The following is a 19,808-nucleotide window of genomic DNA, read 5'->3' as shown; positions in this document are numbered from 1 at the left end:
AGCGGCCATGGCTCATGGGCCCAGCCGCTCCGCGGCATGTGGGATCTTCCCAGATCAGGGCACGAACCCGCGTCCCCTGCATCGGAAGGCGGACTCTCAACCACTGCGCCACCAGGGAAGCCCCGAAAAATGTATTAAAAAAAAATTAATTGTTGCTGTTACTGACCACAAACAATAATTTGTATAGGATCTTAGGGTCCAAAGAGGAAGGTGCAGACGTGTCCTAGGGCGCTCAGTGTCTAGCTGGGAGGCAGACTCCAAGATGCCTTCCATCCTTTTGTGCTACTCTGTGCTGGGCTAGTGGGGGCTCACAGCAACCTCTTGGGACAAGTGGCAGCCTTTACCCATTTTACCCCCTCCGCTGGGAACCAGGAAGCCTTCCCTCTGTGAATCAAGCACATGTGTCTGGGTCTCAAAGTACTACCCTCCTGCCCATAATTTTTGGGGTCCTGCTCATATGTTGGGCTCTGTCCTCTCTGCTTTCTATTCCTTGGTTTCCTTAATCTTCTTAACTCCTCTCTGAGCCAGGCATCACCAGCCTTGTTTTACAGATGAGGAAGCTGGGGCTCAGGGCAGAGCAGGCCTTTGCCGAGGCTCCTGGGCAGGTGAGTGAAAGAGCAAGGATTTTAATTCAAAGTGGGTGTGTGGACTGAACGTGTGTGTCCTCCAGAATTCATATGTTGAAGCCCTGACTTCCAGTGCAGTGATATTTAGAAGGTGAGCCTTTGGGAGGGGATTAGATTTAAATGAGGTCCTGAAGGACTTCCCTGGCCGTCCAATGGTTAAGACTCTGCACTTATACTGCAAGGGGTGCAGGTTCGATCCCTGGTCGGGGAGGTAAGATTCCGCATGCCTTGAGTGGGGCCAAAAAAATAAAAGATCCTGTTATTTGAAAAAAAGAAACAACAAATAACTAAATAAGGTCCTGGGAGTGGGGCCCCATGATGAAATTGTGTCCTTAGCTGAGCCGGGGACCACCTGGAGACAGAGGGCCTCCCTGGCTTCTCCTAGGAGGATGTCCTGAGGTGGAACAGCTGTGCGCACCGTCTTGGGGAGGTTTATTTGAGGCTGCTGTGCACCCGAGCAATCTGGATTCTTAACCTACTTTTAGAAACAATGCTGGTTGTTTTTACCCAGGAGAGCCCTTCCCAAGTGCTCAGCCACCATCCAATGAGCTTCTCTTTCCCTTTCATAACTTGTGTGTTTTTAAAGGTGAGGAAGTTTAAATGGTAAAGCCGTAGGGTCAGCCAAGGGAACACGCTCTCTAATCCTTGTGGCTGGGATAGGAAACAGGGAAAGTGGATTCTACCTGGAGCCAAAGAGGCCTAGCTGCTTTTTCCTATTGGGCGGCTGGTTGAGAAACCAGAGGGCCTGTGCTCCTGCTTTCCCATGGGACCTGGATTTGGCCAGTTTGGCGGGGTTGGAGTAGGGAAGGGAGATGTGTTTTATTATGTGGTGCTGGTTTGGACGGCCTCTTCTGCCAGCTTACCATTCTGGGGGGTGGGGTGGGGGTGGGGGGGCAGTTATGATTGTCCTGTAAGCTGGGCCTTGGGCTGCAAGCGTTCTCACCTTGGCCAGACAAGGGATTCCTAGGCTGGCAGGTGCCCGAGGCCGAGCTGACTGTGTTCTGAGTTAGGGATTGAGGATGGTGGTAAGTTGAGAGGCAAAGTCTTAGACCAGGTCACCTGTGGGTGGGCTTTGTGCCCTCTCTTTGTAGCTGTGGTGTGAAGGAGCGAGGCTGTTCAGGGATCTTCCAGCTGCTGGTGGAGGTGGGGCATGGTGCCAGGTGGCAAAGAAGGAAGTGAGTTGGCTGAAGACTCAGCTCAGGGCCTGGGTGCCTCAGTGAGCAGGTGGGAGGGCTTTAGCACTAAGGAGCCATAGAAGGAGCTGCTGCAGGAGCAACTAGTGGTTTAGAAAGCTGACTGGTAGTCCCAGGTAATTTCAGGGACCGCAAGGGGTTGGACCCACACGCTGCAAACCACGAGGCAGCCTTTTTCTTCCTTTTTGTGGCCTACTGCTCTGATTTCAGCATATCTCAAACTTTTCACCCCTTCTCTAGTACAGGTCTAGGTACAGTGATAGTGCTCCCGACCCTCTTGTTGGCGATTCCTTCAGAAGGGGCCGTACTTGGGCTGTGACTCTGACCTACAGGGACTGCATGTGCTCTTGTCAACTTGCCTCTCTTGTTTTGCTCACTGCGTGGAACTCACCCATCAGTTTTTATGCACCGATGTGGAATAAGTGAGTTCTGTTTAGGCTGGTTTGGTCTTAGGGAGAGAAGCCCCACAAAAGCCATTTCCAATAAACGGGAGTTTATTGTGCAGATACAACAGGCATCTCAAGACAGGCCCCATGAGGACTCGAAATGGACCATAAAATAAGGAATGAAGGCTGTTCTTTCCATATTTCAGGAGCTGCTTGCTGACTTAGCACCAGACCCAAAAGGGCAGCCTCTTCCCCCAGGCTCTCACGTCCCCACAGCTGAATGCCCCAAGTTCTTGGGGTCCCTGGGACAGAGAGCCCGTCTGTCCTCTCCAGGCTACAGGAACCAGCCAGCCAAGGGATGGGAGTCTCTTGGGTCAGGCGTCCATTCCTGTCCACACAGGCACATGATTGACACTTGTAACTGACAAATCAAGATGGGCAGGAGTGGAGGTGAGGGTAGGGCGGGATGGCTTAGGCGCCCCCCTCCTATCCAGGAGAAGCTGCTCATGGCCATTCAGCTGTTTGGTAGAACCACTTTGAACTCATCCTGCTACTCTCAGAAGGTGCTTGTGGCCGTATAGGGGAAAAAGCCCTTGACCACTCTTGGATTCTACAGCAAGTAGCTCCAGTGCCTGCTGTGAACCTGAGTTTTGTCTTCCATGGAATGAAGGGGTCCAGTTAAAGGCGTCTGGGAGTGTTTTCAAAGCTGTGGGTTTGATGCAGCTTTGCCTCGGGCTCAGCCACACAAATGGTGATGTGGGACTGGGAGGCTGCTCGGGCATCCTCTGCCCAGCCAGGTCCAAAACCCTAAATGCTGCCTCCCAGGGTCCCCTGAGGATGGGAATAAAAGCCGGTGGAGTTTCTGCAGATGTGAGGAAGAGGACAGGGTGCCCTTCTTTGTGCTGGTCCCCAAATGAGTGTCCTTTCTAAAGCCCACCAGGTTTGGTACCTGCAGGGTGTGTCACCAGGTGGCAAAGGACAAGGTAGAGACAACTGGTACCAATCCCACTCCTGTTCTGTGCACTGGCCTCACCTACACCCACCTGTGTGCTCCCAGATGGAGAAATTCTTTGTGTGTGTGTGTGTGTGTGTGTGTGTGTGTGTGTGTGGTACGTGGGCCTCTCACTGTTGTGGCCTCTCCCATTGCAGAGCACAGGCTCTGGGCGCACAGGCTCAGCGGCCGCGGCTCACGGGCCCAGCCGTTCCGCGGCATGTGGGATCCTCCCGGACCGGGGCACGAACCACCCGCGTCCCCTGCCTCGGCAGGCGGATTCTCAACCACCTCGCCACCAGGGAAGTCCAGAGCAGTCTTTATGTTTGTTTGTTGTTTTTTAAAATTTTCTTGGCCTCACTGGCAGCACATGGGATCTTAGCTCCCCAGCCAGGGATCGAACCTGAGCCCCTCGCATTCAAAGCTCGGCGTCTTAACCACTGGCCCGCCAGAGATGTCCTGAGAAATTCTTTGTATTTGTCATTTATCTCTTGTCTGCTTCTGAAGCAGCAGATGGGAGAACGGAATTAGCAAAGTCAGCTTTCAAACAACCTTTGTGTTAATTAAGTAGAAATAATTAGATCATTTAAAAACAAAATCCAACGCAGCATATTTCTGATTTTTGGATGTACTGTTTTTCTGTGCAAAGAAGCGATTTTATAATACTATAGAGGAAGGCCCAACGTAGCTTCCTTCCGTCTCTGGGCAGACCCCATGTGTGAGCGTCAGCAGTTGGTCCTGATGTCTGAGGACCTGCCTCAATTAGTGCAGCCCCATCAATGAGCTAGACCCCCTTGGTGACTTTAGTTGCATAGAGGGGGCATGATTTCGAGGTTGGAATAAGTCAAGTGGCCTAGGCTTGAATCCCAGCTCTTCTACCAATTAGGATGTGACCTAATTTATTTAATTTCCCTGAACCTCTGTGTTTTCATCTGTAAAACAGGGATAATAATAGGGTTGTTGACATTTAAATCCTTGACAAATGGCACATGATAAATGCTAAGTGTTGCCCTTGTCATCTTGGTCACCATCCTCCTCCTCATCTCAGGACATGGAATGGAGTAGGGGATGGATGGGGTGTACTGTCTCGTTAGTCCCTAGAGAATGCTGTCCTGGCCCTGTCTCCAGGCCTGGATGAAGGTGGGGTTCATCAGTCGTCTCCAGACGCCTGGGCCCCAGCTGGCGTCACTCCTGGGTGATTTGGGAGTGGATGAGAGAGGGGGAAGTCCTCGCCTGGCAGCCGAGTCCCTGTGGGCCTGGGTGGGGGGAGGATGTTCTGGCCCCTCCTCAGGGTAGAGCTGGGGCCTTGGTCACAGGTGGATCATAACTGTACCTCATTCCACACTCTTCCGGGCAAGTTTCTGTGTGTTCTTTAATGGAAATGGTAGAAATGAGCCGGCATCATTTCTAAACAAAGAGGGACTTTTCACAGGAAGCTTGCAGACCTGACACCTTCTTGCTTGCTGTGGCGCGTGGCCTCTTCACTGACAATTGGTGTGTGACTTGCTTGAGAACAATGGACAATAGTTGTGGCCTGCTTCCTGTGAGAAGCGAAGAATGGGCACAGGTGGGGGTCCGGAGGAAGGGATTTCCTGAGAGCATCCTGTAGCCCCTTAACATGTTGGCCCTGTAATGAGAGCCGTCGGGGCTGATGTTTTTGAGGGTGCCCGTAGGCGGGTCCTGTTCTGAGACCTCACACACTTGAATGAATGACCCAGAGGAGGTGATCAGGACTGACAGAGGTGCCAAATGCTGCTGTCCAGGCCTCTTCCCTGGAACCGTCTCGGAAGGGGCTCGCCAGCTCCCTGCCAGGGATGTTGAGCTTCGGGAGAGAGGGGGCTTGGCTTGCGCTGCCCCGCCCGCCCTGCCAGTGGCCCCTCTCACCGATTTCCTTGTCTGGTCTGTTTCTGCCGTTTGGCCTCCTGTTAGCTTCCTTCCGTGTGTGCCGGTCCGATGCCTGGAGCCTCTTCCCTCCTCTCCCTGCCCTTCACCCGTTCGCTTCTTCGCTGACCTTCAGGGTTTGGCATAAACCTCACCTTCTCAGGGAGACCTTCGTTTGCCGTCCTGAGTAGCCGGGCTCCTTTGCGGACCATGCCATCCACGATGTTCTCAACCACAGCCCCCTGTTCGTTTCTTCCTTTCCCAGTGCTTACCACAGTCTGTAATCGTGCATTGGTTGGTTTTCTTGTGTGTTGTCCCCTCCCCGACTGGACCGGGAGCTGCTCGGTGCAGGTCTGGCGTATGCTGCCCACAGTGGAATCAAGTGAGTCCGCAGCACGAGCAGACCTTCTCAGAGACCTTCAAACGCTGGGTGAAGGCACGGCTTAGTGTGTGTGTGCTGGGGGATCTCGAGGAGATTGTCAGAGGTTTCTTCTGAGAGGTGTGAAGGAGAGAGTTAAGTACAGTTTTTGTAAGTAAGACAATAGGCCTTTTCTCTCCCGCAGCACCAACTGCAGAGTACCTGGCATACTCGTTCAAAGGAAAAAGAAAATCACTTAGTTCTTAAGAAGGCTCTGGAAATTTCATCTGCGTTTGGGCGAATTGGCACGCAAGGCCTCTGGAGCAATACAAGTGTGGAATTTGAACTCTACCCTGCCTCAGAGAACAAGGCTGGAGCGATAGGACAAAATACATTTAAATGTCATGCGTTATTATTAGTTGTAATCTTATCTTTGTTAATAATAATAACAAGACCCACCTAGAAGTTGCTGCATAATAGCAGACAGGCGCTTTCCTAAGCTCACCGTCAGACAGAACTGTGGACTCGGCGAGGCGGTGGCTCGGCTGACACCGCTGGGAGGGATGGCGATTTCAGCCGGAAGCTCCACCCTGGTCACACGTGTTCTGCCACATCCTCCACGCCCTCTGGGACTCTGGTCATTCGGGGAGAGGCGCCGTGGAGGCCCGTGGCCTCTCAGACACCGGCCTTGCCTCTTAGAGGCTTTTCTACTCCACCTCCCACCACCCCGAGCTGCTGGCACAAGTTAGGGGGTCTGCAGGTTTGGGACGTGCAAGGCAGTTTCTGTCTGCAGAGATTCTGCCGTGGCCTTTGCCTTCTATTGTTTGCCGCCCCAGTGACTTGCTGAAACCATGTGTTTCCTACAGATTTTGTTTGCCTGCGTTGACTTCTTTGTTTTGCTCTAGTAAACAGCCATTTAGCATATACAGATCTCTGCACTTGACAAAGAGAAATCTGGAGCCCTGGACCGGGTGCTGCACTGAGTCACTGACTCTGAGTCTGAAGACCTTGGCTGGTCCAGAACTCGTAAATGACTCATGCTGTCAGCGCTGGCCCGTGTGCGGAGGTTCAGTTGCTGGCTGCGGTGGTGGAGGGCAGTATCGGGCCTCTGACTAGTCAGGAGGAAACCTGTGTTTGAGAACTAGGTTAGTCAGGGTTGAGTCCCAGCTCCAGCACTTTTAGCAGCCGTGTGACTTTGGGGAAGTTGCTTACCCTGATCTGCGTGTTTCCTCATCTGTAAAAATAGTACCTACCTTGGTGGGAGGCTTAAAGGAGTTAATATTTGGAAACCATCTGGTGCAGGGCCTGGGGCTCATACATGCTAGCTGCTCTTGTTATTTGTCTGTTGGGCCCCGTTATTGGACTTTCCCCAGAAATCCTGTTGGGAAAGGCTTTCCAGCAGACCCACTTCACTTAGAAGTGGAATCGAGGCGTTTGTCACTGTAGGTTGATGTGATCTCCTGGGTGTGGTGGTGATGGTCTGTTCATCAGAAATGGTTCAGAACGTTCTGCACTTCTACCTTGTACAGCATCTGCACAGGTGCTGAATGGGAACAGCCCTGGGTTTGCACCCCTGTGACTGTTCTTAGTGCCGTGTCACCTTGGATGTGCTGCTTATCTTCTCTGAGCATTTCTCACCTGTGAAACTGAGCCTGTGAGATCCCTCTTTCACAGGGTGGCCGTGAGCTTGAACTGCGCCTATGTTTGTAAGGTGCTTAGGTGGCACAGAGCCAGCACACGGTGGGTTGGGGCTTTGCCCTGACTGATGAGCTGCATCTGAAAAGGCCAGTGTTCGGTATCCTTAGAAAGGGCATTGGAAATACAAGAGAATCTTGAAGAAAGTGGAGTGGTGGGGAGTGGGGAGCAGAGGAGGTGATCACAGCCCTTAAACTTCTCGAGGCTTTACCCCATCAGATCGTCTAGGTCAGTTGTGGCCCAGCTCATAGAACTGGAGTGACGGGAGGCCAGACCATTGCGGAGGGACCTGAGCCGCCCCAGACAGAGTGGATTCCCGTTCCCAGAGGGCTTCAGGCAGAGGCTGGATGGTGCCTGGGAGGGACAGGGATGTGGTGGCATCCTGATAGCCTTCAAAGCCCTTTTCACCCTGGATATTCTAGGGTTCTTGCACAGAACCGGAGATAATGCTCTACTTCAATACCACGCACATGTCATTCCCCCGCCTCAGAATATGAGGGCAACTAATGGATTAATGGGGCACCTTTAACCAGTTTTAAAGGCCCAGTCAGAGAGGAGATTACACCAGGTCATGGGTAGACTGTGGATTTCCAGAAGGGGGCCTTGGCAGCTCCACTCCAAGCTCAAAGGAGGTGATTTTGAGATGCATCCATTGGCACCTGTTCTGAGGCCAGTAGTGGTGGACACCATGGGCATGAAGGGGACTTGGATGTGGTCTCTTCCAGATGGAGCTCCATTGTGGGCTTCCACTGTCTGCCTTGGTACAGCAGGTTGTAAAGATCAGGAGTGGGTGACTTCAAGAGTGTACAGGCTCCACATGACCCTTTAAAAAAAGATTTTAAGTGTATTTATCCATGAGCCATCCATGGTGGTCATGACTGGATGTCGGGGGCAGGGTGCCAGCCTCAACACCCCGGCCCCAGGCTTTCTCAAGCCCGTCCAGGGTGCCCTAGGCATTGGTACCTCAGACCACAGGTGCAGGTGGACCGCTGCTCTGACCCACAGGGCAGGACCTATTTCCCCAGGCTTTGTTCACATAGGCCACCGACTTTTTGACGTGGTTTTGGGGTTGGTTTGATGGTGGGAAAGTGGCTGAGCCATATACTTAATCTTTTTTAAAGATTTTATTTTTTTAGAACAGTTTTACCTTCACAACAAAATTAAAAGGAAACTACAGAGAACTCCCATATACCCCCTGCCCCCAAATACGCACAGCCTCCTCCTTTATCAGCGCATCCCCCACCAAAGTGGTACCTTTGTTACAATGGATGAACCTACGTGACACCTCATAATTATACAAAGTCCGTGGTTTACATTCGGGTTCACTTTTGGTGGTGTGCATTCTGTGGCTTTAGACAAATGTATCCACCATGATAACATCCTATAGAATAGTTTCATTGCCCTAAAAATCCTCTATGGTCTGCCTATTCATCTCTCCCTACCCCAAACCCTTGGCAACCACTGACCTTTTTACTGTCTCAGTAGTTTTGCTTTTTCTAGAATGTCATATGGTTGGAATCGTACAGTACGTAGCCTTGTCAGGTTGGCCTTTTTCACTTAGTAGTATACATTTAAGTTTCCTCCAAGTCTTTGCATGGTTTTGATAGCTCATTTCTTTTTAGCACTAATATTCCGTTGTCTGAATGTACACCACAGTTTATATATCCATTCACCTTCTGAAGGACGTCTTGGTTGCATCCAAGTTTTGGCAATTATGAATAAAGCTGCTATAAATATCTGTGTGCAGGTTTCTGTGTGGACAAAAGTCTTCACCTCCTTTGGGTCCATACCAAGGAGACCAACTAGCTAGATCATACTGTAAGAGTACGTTTAGTTTTATAAGAAACTGCCACACTGTCTTGCAAAGTGGCTGTACCATTTTGCATTCCCACCAGCAGTGGATGAGAGCTCCGGTTGCTCCACTTCCTCATCAGCATGTGCTGTTGGCAGTGTTCCAGGTTACGGCCATTCTAATAGGTAGTATCTCGTTGTTTTAATCTGCATTTTCCTAATGACCTAGAATCGGGAACCTATTTTCATCGGCTTATTTGCCATCTGTATACCTTCTTTGACAAGGCAACTGTTAGGGGTTTTGGCCTATTTTCTAATCAGGTAGTTTGTTTTCTTACTGTTGAGTTTTAAGAGTTCTTTGTATAATTTTATTTAATTTTTATTTTGGCCTCGCAACATGTGGGATCCCAGTTCCTCAACTAGGTACTGAACCCGCGCCCCCAGCAGTGAAAGCGCAGAGTCTTAACCACTGGACCTCCAGGGAATTCCCAAGAGTTCTTGGTATATTTTAGACAACAGTCCTTCATCAGATTTGTCTCTTGCATATATTTTCTCCCAGTCCATGGCTTGTCTTCTCATTCTCTTGACATTGTCTTTCGCAGAGCAGAATTTTTTAATTTTCATGAAGTCCAGCTTATCTATTCTTTCTTTCTTGGATCAGGTCTTTGCTATTGTATCTAAAGTGTCATTGACAAACCTGAAGTCATCTAGATTTTCTCCTATGTTATCTTCTAATGCCTAGGACTTTTCAGTGTCATCTCTTGTTGAGATTTTTGGGTAGCCTTCCCTTGATCCTATGTGTTCTCTTTTTCTTTAGCTAGTTAGGGCTGGGCTTATGTCACGAATGAAAGAGTCCTGAGGTGCTTGGTTTATAGCAAAGCTTGGCCGGCCTTTGGCATGTGATCGGGGATGGGTTCCAGCCCAGCCATCCCGTTGAGGAGCTGAGAAGCGGACTGACTGGCCGGCACGACATTATAACACTGACCCAGGGAGGCCAGGGGTTCCCGTGGGGCACAGGAGCACACACTACTCTTACCTTTGAGATATCTGACCCTGACAAGGCCGGAAGAGATGAGGCAGAGAGTGGTGAAAGTTCTGGTTGGGGCCGCACATGACGTGGAAGGGAAAGCAGGAGAGCAGGAGATGCTCGGAGAGATCCCAGGGGTAACATTCAGTGTGCGGCTTCCTCGTGCACTTACCCAGCATGCTGACTTCAGAAGGCGATCAGCCCATTGATTCCACGTGTCATCCTGGTGTTGTAAGTGGTGTCTGGTTGGTCGGAAACCTGGGAGACTCAGCACAGGTCTCTCTACGTGGCTGTTTTTGGTGGTTCTGTTTCCTCTGGTGTCTCCTAAAGCAAGGCTGGGTGTGTTCCTCTCCAGCCCACTGTCTGCATCTGGAGACAGGGGGTTGCATCTTTGCCTGTTGAAGGAAAGTTATAGTTTAGGTTTCTCCCTCCCCTTGGCTGATTGTCTCTCGCATCCTTTAGCAGAGCTGGTGCCCTCTGGGTGGGCTCTGAGGCCCGGGCTGCAGCCCCAAGAGCGCTGTCAGAGGGGAATCAGCACGCCAGGGTTCCTGCCGCGGATCCAGCTCCTCACTAGGTGGTCATAGGCAAATCTCCTGGCCTCTGTGGGCTGCAGGTTCCTACTGTTACATGGGAGTTGCTGTGGAAATGCAAAGACCCTTTTTGAATGTAAAATTTCTCAGAGAGCAATATTGGAAAGTGGTTCAGAACCTGGGATTTGAATTATGGTTTGGCCACATGCTAGCTTCCTAAGGCTCTCAGTTTCCTCACCTGTAAAATGGGCTAATGATGGTCCCTATCTCGCTGCTTTTAGGGAAGATGAAATGAGATAGACACCGGAGTATAGTCACTGGCACATTGGTAAGACTCAGTAGGTGGCAGCTAGTACTTCATATCACCGTCATCATGGGTGTGACCCTCGCACAGGGTGGGGAGCAAGTTTCCTGACTCTTGCTGGGGTTACAGCCCAGATAAGCACCCAGAGTGAAGTGAGGAGGGCATACGGTTGATCAGCATCTTTGGTTTCTTTTCTCCAAGCAGTGACCTGGACCAGTTGTGTGACTGTGACCCGCACTTGACCTGTTAGAAACAGATGAGGGCAACCTGAGAGAGCTTCCTTTACACTGGGCAGGACTGGATCTGTGACCACGGATCGTGTTACCACTTCCTGGAGACAGGCAGTCCTTTCAGTTTTATGTAAACTTTCCTGTGATGGAGACTTGATACAGAGGAAGAAAAACATACGGTGAACCCTTTATTTCCTGTGATAAATGATGACCTTTGGAACTGGGGTCAAGTCTGAATTCTCCAAGGCAGAATTATTTTTTGCTGCTGTGGTTTTATAGTCATGACATGCTGTGCTTTTGGCTGCTGCTGTTTCTGCCTGATGATCTGATTGAGATGCCAGTAAATTAGATGGGTGCCTTTGGAAGGCATTCAGATATTACTCATTGGAGTAAAAAGGCAACATTTGTTCGGGGAGAGGGCCGAGCATTATAAAAATGGGTATTAGGTACTTAGTGGCAACATCAGACAAGAAAAGAAGGGCTGCAGGAGCTGGGGACCGGCTTGCTGGGCAATATTAAAGATGCAGACAGAGGTGCAGTTGTCCACGGCTGTGCCACCACCGCAAGTGGGTTTTGAGGATTCCCTGCTTGAGGTTTGAAGGAAGTATGTGTCTTTCCTCCTCTATTTGCCAGATTAACGTTTCCACACATTTAGCCCCAGAGGTGGGATATGCTGGGCTTTTGCTGGAGAGACGTGCAGCTGAGATTCTGCTGTAAAGGATGAGGTTTTGAGTGAAATCAGAGGGCGTTTTTGGTTTTCTTGAAGTCGCCTTTGACATTTTAGCAACACAGCTAGCAGATCAGGGTAAAGGACTCCAATAGGATTTGAGATCCAACAGGATATGGGAGGAGTCCTAGACCTCAAAGAGAGGAGGGACTTTGGGGAGGATGAAGTGCTCCTTTTACTTATGAGAAAAGGCCCAGAGAGGGTGAGTGGAAGGCCGAACAGCACACAGCTAGTTAGGGCCAAGTTGAGACCTGAACCCACGTCTTAACTTCTAATCTGGGGCTCCTCTGTGGTTGGCCCATGCTTGTTGCAGTTCACAAGTCCTGTACAGTGGTCGGTTGTGATGATGCTGTTTGTCACTTCTGTACCAATTTACTTTGGCAGATGAAGTTTATATTTTATGATGTGTTCTTTTTTAAAAAGTGATGTGATCATACCGTGGAAAAATTTCTCCAAGGAACAAAGTCCACCAACCATTAATGTTTTGGCATATTTCTCTCCTGTCTTCATTTGTGCCTGAGCCATGTGAGTGAGGAGAGAAAGAAAAAGAAAGACCCATAAAGTAAATATACAAGCAGAAATAATTGTAGTAATGTCAGACTTATCATTTAGCCTGACTTTGAAGTTTACTAGAAATTGAGTTGGAGTCCCCTGACGGCCATATTTCCATCGCATGTCCTTGTGACTTGGGAAAATTTATGGTTCCTTGGCCAAATCTCTGGACAACATGACCGGGTTTTAGCCTCACCTGGGTGAGTAAATTTTTAACCTAAATGTTCTCAAGTGAAGAATTAGGTGGTGATAGTCCAGAAGGTAGCTTGTTTGGAATCCTCTTGCTAGACACGGAGCATGGGTTACTGACACCTGGATCAGTTCAGCCCGACCCACAAGAGAGCTCACAGACCTCCACGCTGGGGCATAGAGACCACACAACTGGCTGACTGTGTGCACTTTTCCCTTCCCAGTGGTTCTCCAAACTAGTTCTGGGGGCCGTGAAGGGATTTCTAGATGTCAAAATAGAAATAGTAATGTCCACACACTTTCCCTGGAGGGATAATTGATGCTGTTGAGACATGGTCCCTGTATATATCCTGTAAACAAACAGCAGTGGCAAGTGGAAGGTGGCAGCCCGGGGTCCCTGCTCGGGGGTGTCAGGGAAGGCCTGCACCACCCTCCCTTTTCTCTTCTGTGTAACACCCCCTCCACGACACGGCCGGCCTTCGCTCTCCAGACGGGCACCTAGGAACCTATATTCTTTTTAAAGCCACTTCGTTGAGGTACAATTGACAGGCAGTAAACTATGCGTGTTTATAATACGCACACCATTGGAAAAGTTTGGGCTTCTCCCCACACCTGTGAACCCACTGCCACGAACAAGTTAGCGAGCCTGTCTGTCAGCCCTGCCCGTTTCCAGATGCCCCTTTATAATCCCTCCCTCTCATCCCTCCCTGCCTTCCCCGCAACCCCAAGCAACCACTCATCTTGCTTTCTGGCACTATGGGTGAGTTGACATTAGATTTCTGTAAATGGAATCACATATAATTAGCACGCTTTTCTGTCTGGCTTCTTTCACGCGGAGTAAGTATTTTGAGATTCATCCACACTGTTGAATGTATCAATAGTTCCTTCCTTGTTTATCTACTCACCTGTTTGGGCATTTGGATTGTTGCCAGTTTTTTTTTTTTGCTATTACAAATAAAGAGGCTGGAAACATTGTGTGTAAGTCTTTCTAAGGACGTATATTTTTCCTTTTCTCTTGGGTCAACACCTAGAAGTAAACACCTAGCATGGCATGGCTGGATATGGTGGGTATAGGTTTAACCTTTCTGGAAATTAACAAACTGTCAGTTCCTAGTACCACTGTACTAGGCATCTATATTTTTAAATAAGCCTCCCCAACGATTCTCCCATAGCCTAGTGGCCTGTGGTTGGTCCTGAGTGACGGGCCCCATGAGCCAGTCGCCTCCACTTGTTCCGTCACGGCCGGCTTGGACTTGGCATCTCTCTGCAAGCCACCCCTGGGGAGCGGAGGGGAAGCTCAGACTCTTTCCATGCATACGTGCCTCCCACCCACCCAAGCCACGGCAGATGCACTGCCTTTCTCTAGGGTCGACAAGCCACGTGGCAAGGAACCGCCTTATCCAGTGCCACAGTGTCCCACCCAGAGGCCTTAAAGAGGTGGACGCTCCCGTGACCCCCTCGTGAATGCTTGGATGCCGCGGGGGTCACTTGTTGGCTGACTCCTGGGTTGACGTGAGCCCACTGAAGAGACAGCCTGGAATCTGGCATGACTGAGCAGTGAATCAGAGCTCCTGCCCGCCTCTCCCCTGCCCTATGCCCGTCACCCGGCATTTACGGGCCCCCTTAGGTACCAAGCCGTGAGCTAGGTGCCCATCACAGAAAGATGAACAGGGTAGTTCTGTCCCTGCTAGACTCCGCATCCAGGGGAAAGGGCAGGAGGGGCAGATTTTCTGACGACAGCAGGCCCGGGAGGGGGCGGGCTCGCTGATCCTGGGTGGGCAAGGGGCCGGGTGGGGCCTGGTTAAGCCAGACTTCACCCCGATGGCGACAGCAAGGGCCTCGTGTCCCTTCACAGCACAGACGACTCTTGAGGGCTCTTGGGGAGTGAGTGGCGATGGCCCGCGGCCCCCTGGCCTTCTGTGGCTAAGGCCGCCTCGAGCCCTGCGGGGTGAGGAGGAGACGAGGTGTTCCAGGCTGCGGGCCAGGACCCAGGCTCATGCACGTCATAGCTGCTTGGTGCGCAGCACGTGCTCTCGCTGGGGGCACTCACACCATTTCCTGGGGGGCAGTGAAGTGGAAGGGAAGCATGTGAAAAATAGAGCAATCTCGGGAGACTGTGAAGTCCCGGTTCTGGTCCTGGAGAGGCTGTGGTCAGTTTGCACACTTCCTGGGCTGGTGGTGATCGAGGGGCACGAATCCCAGCACCTGGCCACGCAGGCTGTTTTGATGCTGTGGCCTCCTTTTCACTTGGATTCCTGCTGTCCTGACCCCACAAGTCCCATGTGTGAGTTGCACTGGGGCCAGGATGGGAAAAGCCCTGAATGCAAGAGCGGTGTTGGGACTTTACCTGTAGGCAGTCGACGCCCCTGCGCTGTGCCCAGGGAGTTGGAGGCCTTAGTGCCTTTGACTAGAGGCTTTTCCCTGTCTGTGCAGAACAACTGTACTTAAGGTGAAGAAGAGTGACTTAAAAATATTGGTGCGGGTGGGCTTCCCTGGTGGCGCAGTGGTTGAGAGTCCGCCTGCCGATGCAGGGGACGCGGGTTCGTGCCCCGGTCCGGGAAGATCCCACGTGCCGCGGAGCGGCTGGGCCCGTGAGCCGTGGCCGCTGAGCCTGCGCGTCCGGAGCCTGTGCTCCGCAACGGGAGAGGCCACAGCAGTGAGAGGCCCGCGTACCGCAAAACAAAATAAATAAATAAATAAATAAAAATATTGGTGCGGGCACAAGTTATGTTTGGTAATGAAATATCCCGAGCATGCTTTGTCTGAGTGATGCTAACAGTTCATGCTAGGACGTACACAGAATCAGTACTCCAAGCCTGTGGGCCAGCACACTCGTTGCCCCCAGCTTACAAATGGGATGTTTTCTTGTTGGCTTTGCTACCTGCAGGGATGTGAATGTCAGGTTTCTGTGGCCTGCCAGGCCGGTGCCCTCCCATCCATCCCTGTGTCATCATTCAGAAGTGGTTCTAACAGCTCTGGTCCGCCGTCATCCGCTCTCCAGTTCCCTCTGCCTTTGTAGGTTGATACCCGTCTTATTCCTTGTCATTTTAGGGGTCTCAGGAAGGAGAGGGAGTAAACGCATGGTGTTCAGCTCCGCCATGCTCGCCCGGGAGTGAACCTGGTCTCTCCAGGTGTTGGACAAACACAAAGCATAGAATTTACCATTTTAACCATTTAAAGGTGTGCAACTGAGTGGTCTTAGTTACATTGACAATTTTGTGCAACCATTACCACGAACCATTTCCAGAACTCGTTCATCATCCCAAACAGAAACTCTTAAACCCATTAAACAATAACTTCCCATTCCTTCTTGCCCTCTGCTCCTGGTCACCTTTGTTCTGCTTTCTCCCTCTGTGGATTTGCCCACTCTAGGTGCCACATGTTAGTGGAATCATACGGTATTTGTCCTTTTGTATCTGGCTTATTTTACTTAGCATAATCTTTTTAAGGTTCATCCATATTGTGGCATGTATATAGTATCCCATTGTATGGATATACCATATTTTATTTAGCCGTTCATCTGTCGATGGACACTTGGGTGGTTTTCACCTTTTGGCTCTTGTGAATAGTGCTGCTGTGGACGCTGGTGTACAAGTGTCTGTCTGAGTCCCTGTTTTCAATTCTCTGGGGTATACACCTAGGAGTGGAATTGCTGGATGGTAACGAAATTCTGTGTTTAATGTTTTGAGGAGCTGCTAAAGCTGCTTTCCTCGCAGAATGCTTTGGAGGCAATGATTTCCCACTGCCTGCAGGATAAAGCTCAGTGCCCGCCTCTTGCATTCAGGACTTTGATCATTCTGCCTCACTACAAGGATCTGCTCTGACCAGACTGATTTGCCATCATGTCCTGTGTCCACGCCTGGGCTGGATCATTCCTTTCACCTAGTATACCCCTTCACCTGCCTCTCAGATTTACTGCAAATCCTGCCTTCAACACCTCCTTTGGAAAAAAATTCACCCCTCCCTGTTGCTCCCAAGGCAGCTCTTGTGGGTCCGACTCGGTGGTCCAGATCCCAGTTTACAAACTAATTTTGGGTTGGTAGTCTATGCCCTCAGATTACTCTTTTGCCCCTTTCCTCTTACCCCTTAGCTCCCGCTAGGTGTCATGCACACCGAAGGCAACCGCGGACTGTTCGTTGTGGCTCGGCCCATGCTTGTATGCCCGGCCTGTGACTGCCAGCCTGTGGGCAAGCTGGTGCTCTGCAACCAAGCTCCACGTGGCATGTCCTCTTCTCAGGGAGGGATCTGGCTGGCCCCTGGCGTGAGCGTGCTGAGCCTTCCATGCTGGCAGGCTGCCTCAGGTTTCCGGGGTGCTGCCTGGCTGCCTTCCCTCTTGGACCCCTGCCCATTTGGAAGCATGCCCTCGAGTACCGCTGTCCCTGAACCAGGCCATCAGGTCGTCCGATCCCCCAGGGGGTCCAGGAAGCCTGGCTGAACACTACAACTGTGAGTTAGTGACAGAGAAGCAAGCAGCCACTTACTGAACTTGGTGGGCGGATTTGGTGGAGCCTCTGATTTATTTCTTAGGGGCCGTGTCGTTGCACAGACACAGCCTGAGTGGCCTATCACCCAAGCCAGAAACCTGGTGTTGACTCTCAAGCCTGTCCTACTTCTCATTAACCCTGGCGATTCTCCCTCTGAACTCTCTGTCCACATCTCTGGCTTAGAGGATCGCTGTGGCTTCCTACGCGGTTCCCCCACTTCCGGTCTGTCCCCCACTCCAGTCTGCCTGTTTATGCAGCGCAGCCTTCCTGGAGTTCAAATCAAGCTGCACCCGCCACCCTGGTGAGTGACCGGCAGCCCCTCCCCGCATGGATTTCGGGCCCCGCACTACTTTAGTTCCCTGGGTGTGCACAGGCCCTCCTTCTCACTGTCTTGTCTCACGTGTGCAGTTCCCTGGCCCTGGAGCATTCTCCCAGCTCTTCACAAGGGCAGGTCCCACTCGTGCTTCAGGCTTCGGCCCTGACGTTGCTCCCTGGGAGACACTCCTCTGACCCCAGCTCAATCGTCCCCACAGTTTGCACGCCCACTCCCATCCTCCACCTGTGCTCAGCAGCCTTAGCATGGTCTGGTCTCCTTACCTGTCCCTCTCACCAACTCAGCCAGTCTCATGCCACTGTGTCCCCAGCTCCTTCCACCAGGGCCTGGGCACGGAGGCTGCTGGAGAAATGTGGGTCGTGGGGTAGGACAGACCCCCGGGAGGCTGGACTGAGGCCCTCTGGGGGTCCAGGTTTCTCACCTGGAGCAGGAAAGTTTGGCCCTGGGGTCTGGGACAGCTTCCTGCTGTCACGTCCAGTGGTCGGGCCCAGATCTAACTGGAGTAGAGACAAGTGCTCCGGGAGTTGTCAGTAGGGTCCAGCGTTGGTAGAGGCCCTAGAGGCTTTGAGGAGATTTTCTAGAAGCATTTGGTTCTAGATAGCATTCTGCTGTCTCCTGAGCAAACAAGATGGAGTGTCTAATCTTCAAGGCAGCTTCTTTTCAGAAGGCAGATCTATGGGGCCAGGGGGAGCCTGCAGTTACTCCAGTTGGCAGGACCTGGTGGGCATGAGCAGGCGGCTGACCGGGGTGCAGTCCCTCCTCTAAGCCTGGACAGTCACAGGTGCCCATGGAGACTGGTCCTTCTGCAAAGGTGGATGCATCTCAGGGCCTCTCAAAGGTGGCAGGAGGCTTGGCCTACTTCTGATTTTTTGTTTCGTTCTGAGGCTATGCGTTCATTAAAAAAAAATTTTTTTTTAAGAATTGGCTTTTTATTATTTCTTTTTTATTTATTTAATTTTGGCTTTGTTCGTTGCGGTGCGCGGGTTTCTCACTGCAGTGGCTTCTCGTTGCAGAGCACAGGCTCTAGGCACGCAGACTTCAGTAGTTGTGGCTCGCGGGCTCAGTAGTTGCGGCTCGCGGGCTCTAGAGCACGGGCTCGGTAGTTGTGGCATGTGGGCTCAGTAGTTGTGGTGCACGGGCTTAGTTGCTCTGCAGCATGTGGGATCTTCCTGAACCAGGGCTCAAACCCTTGTCCCCTGCATTGGCAGGCAGATTCTTAACCACTGTGCCACCAAGGAAGTCCCCCAGAATTTTAAAATTCCACAAGAAGGTTACAAACATTATGGTATTTAAAACGATTTACCTTTACTAAGATGGTGCTTTTAAAATAAAAACTGCTAGCAACTCTAGGTACAAAGTAATGAGAGGACGTAGAAGAAATACTGATTCATAGTGTGCTGCAGGTGGGGTGGAGCTGGGATCAAACAGAAGTGTCCCCTCTCCCTGGGGCTGAGCATAGTCTCATTTGAAGATGATATAAAATATTTGATCTTGAAGCTTCTATGAAAGTGAGGCCAAGCCCCACCTCGCTCCCCCTCCCCACCTTCCCACTCCCACCCCCAGGCCCTGCAAGTCGTTCTCCAAGGCTGGGAAATGAGGACATGGGGTGGGGCCTGGGGGAGGGAGCAACTCACACACATTCCTGGGACTGTGAGTTGTGGGTTTCTGGAATGCCCCATCTCTGGGCTCCCTGGCCAAGTGCCAGTGGGGCCTGGGGCACAAATGCTATTACCCAGGGAGGCTTGTTCCTGGAGCGGAGTGAGCTCTATGCCCACCCTCTGGGGACGGGCCTGCTCTGTGGTCGCCTGTGCTGGTGGTTTCCGTGAGATCTCAGAGTCATCGAGTGTCTGTCTGAGCTGCACATCCTACCCCTCACTCTGCAGATGGGACCATGAGTCTCCCTCCTTGCAACATACATAACTCAAGGTCACACAGTTAGTAGCAAAGCTGAGAGGTAAACCTGATTCTTTAAGGCCTGACTTGGGGCTGGTGGGTGGGAGGGGGAATGCCTCCAGCAGGAGAATGTTTCGAGGTTCCTCTTTTCGTCCCCAGGGCTTAGTATGGAGCCCGGCATGTCAAGAGGTCAGCAAATCTTTGTTGAATGAATAATAGCAGCCAACATTTATTGAATGCCAGGAATTATGGTAACTGCAAATCTATGTGATTTCATCGAATCCTCCTCCAGCTCTGGGCAGTAGGTACTTTTATCCCCTGTGTGCAGGTGGGAAAGCTGGAATGCAGATGGGAAAAGAAACCTGCCCAACGTCAAATAACTAGCAAATGGAGCTGAGGTTTGGACTCAGGTTGTGGGTCAGAGCCACTGTGGAGACCATTGCTGTCCAATAGGAAATTCACGTGAGCCTCCTGTGAAATTCAAAATTTCTAGTCATCCCATTAAAAAAAGTAAAAGAAAAAAAAAGAGCAAAAGAGAAACACCTGAAATTACATTTATAATATATTTTATTTAATCCACTATAAGCAAAATATTATAATTTTAACATGTCATCTAT

At 51.1% G+C, this 19,808-nt stretch overlaps 1 protein-coding gene across 4 annotated transcripts in view; it reads left to right on the top strand.

Moving 5' to 3' along the window:
* Positions 1-19,808, top strand: part of GRK5 (G protein-coupled receptor kinase 5) — a 293,743-nt gene that overhangs the window by 49,426 nt on the left and 224,509 nt on the right. The gene's annotated exons all lie outside the window — the stretch shown is intronic.

This window comes from Kogia breviceps, chromosome 2 (genome assembly GCF_026419965.1).
Source record: "Kogia breviceps isolate mKogBre1 chromosome 2, mKogBre1 haplotype 1, whole genome shotgun sequence".
NCBI lineage: Eukaryota > Metazoa > Chordata > Mammalia > Artiodactyla > Physeteridae > Kogia > Kogia breviceps.
This window is presented reverse-complemented; position numbering and strand designations above follow the sequence as displayed.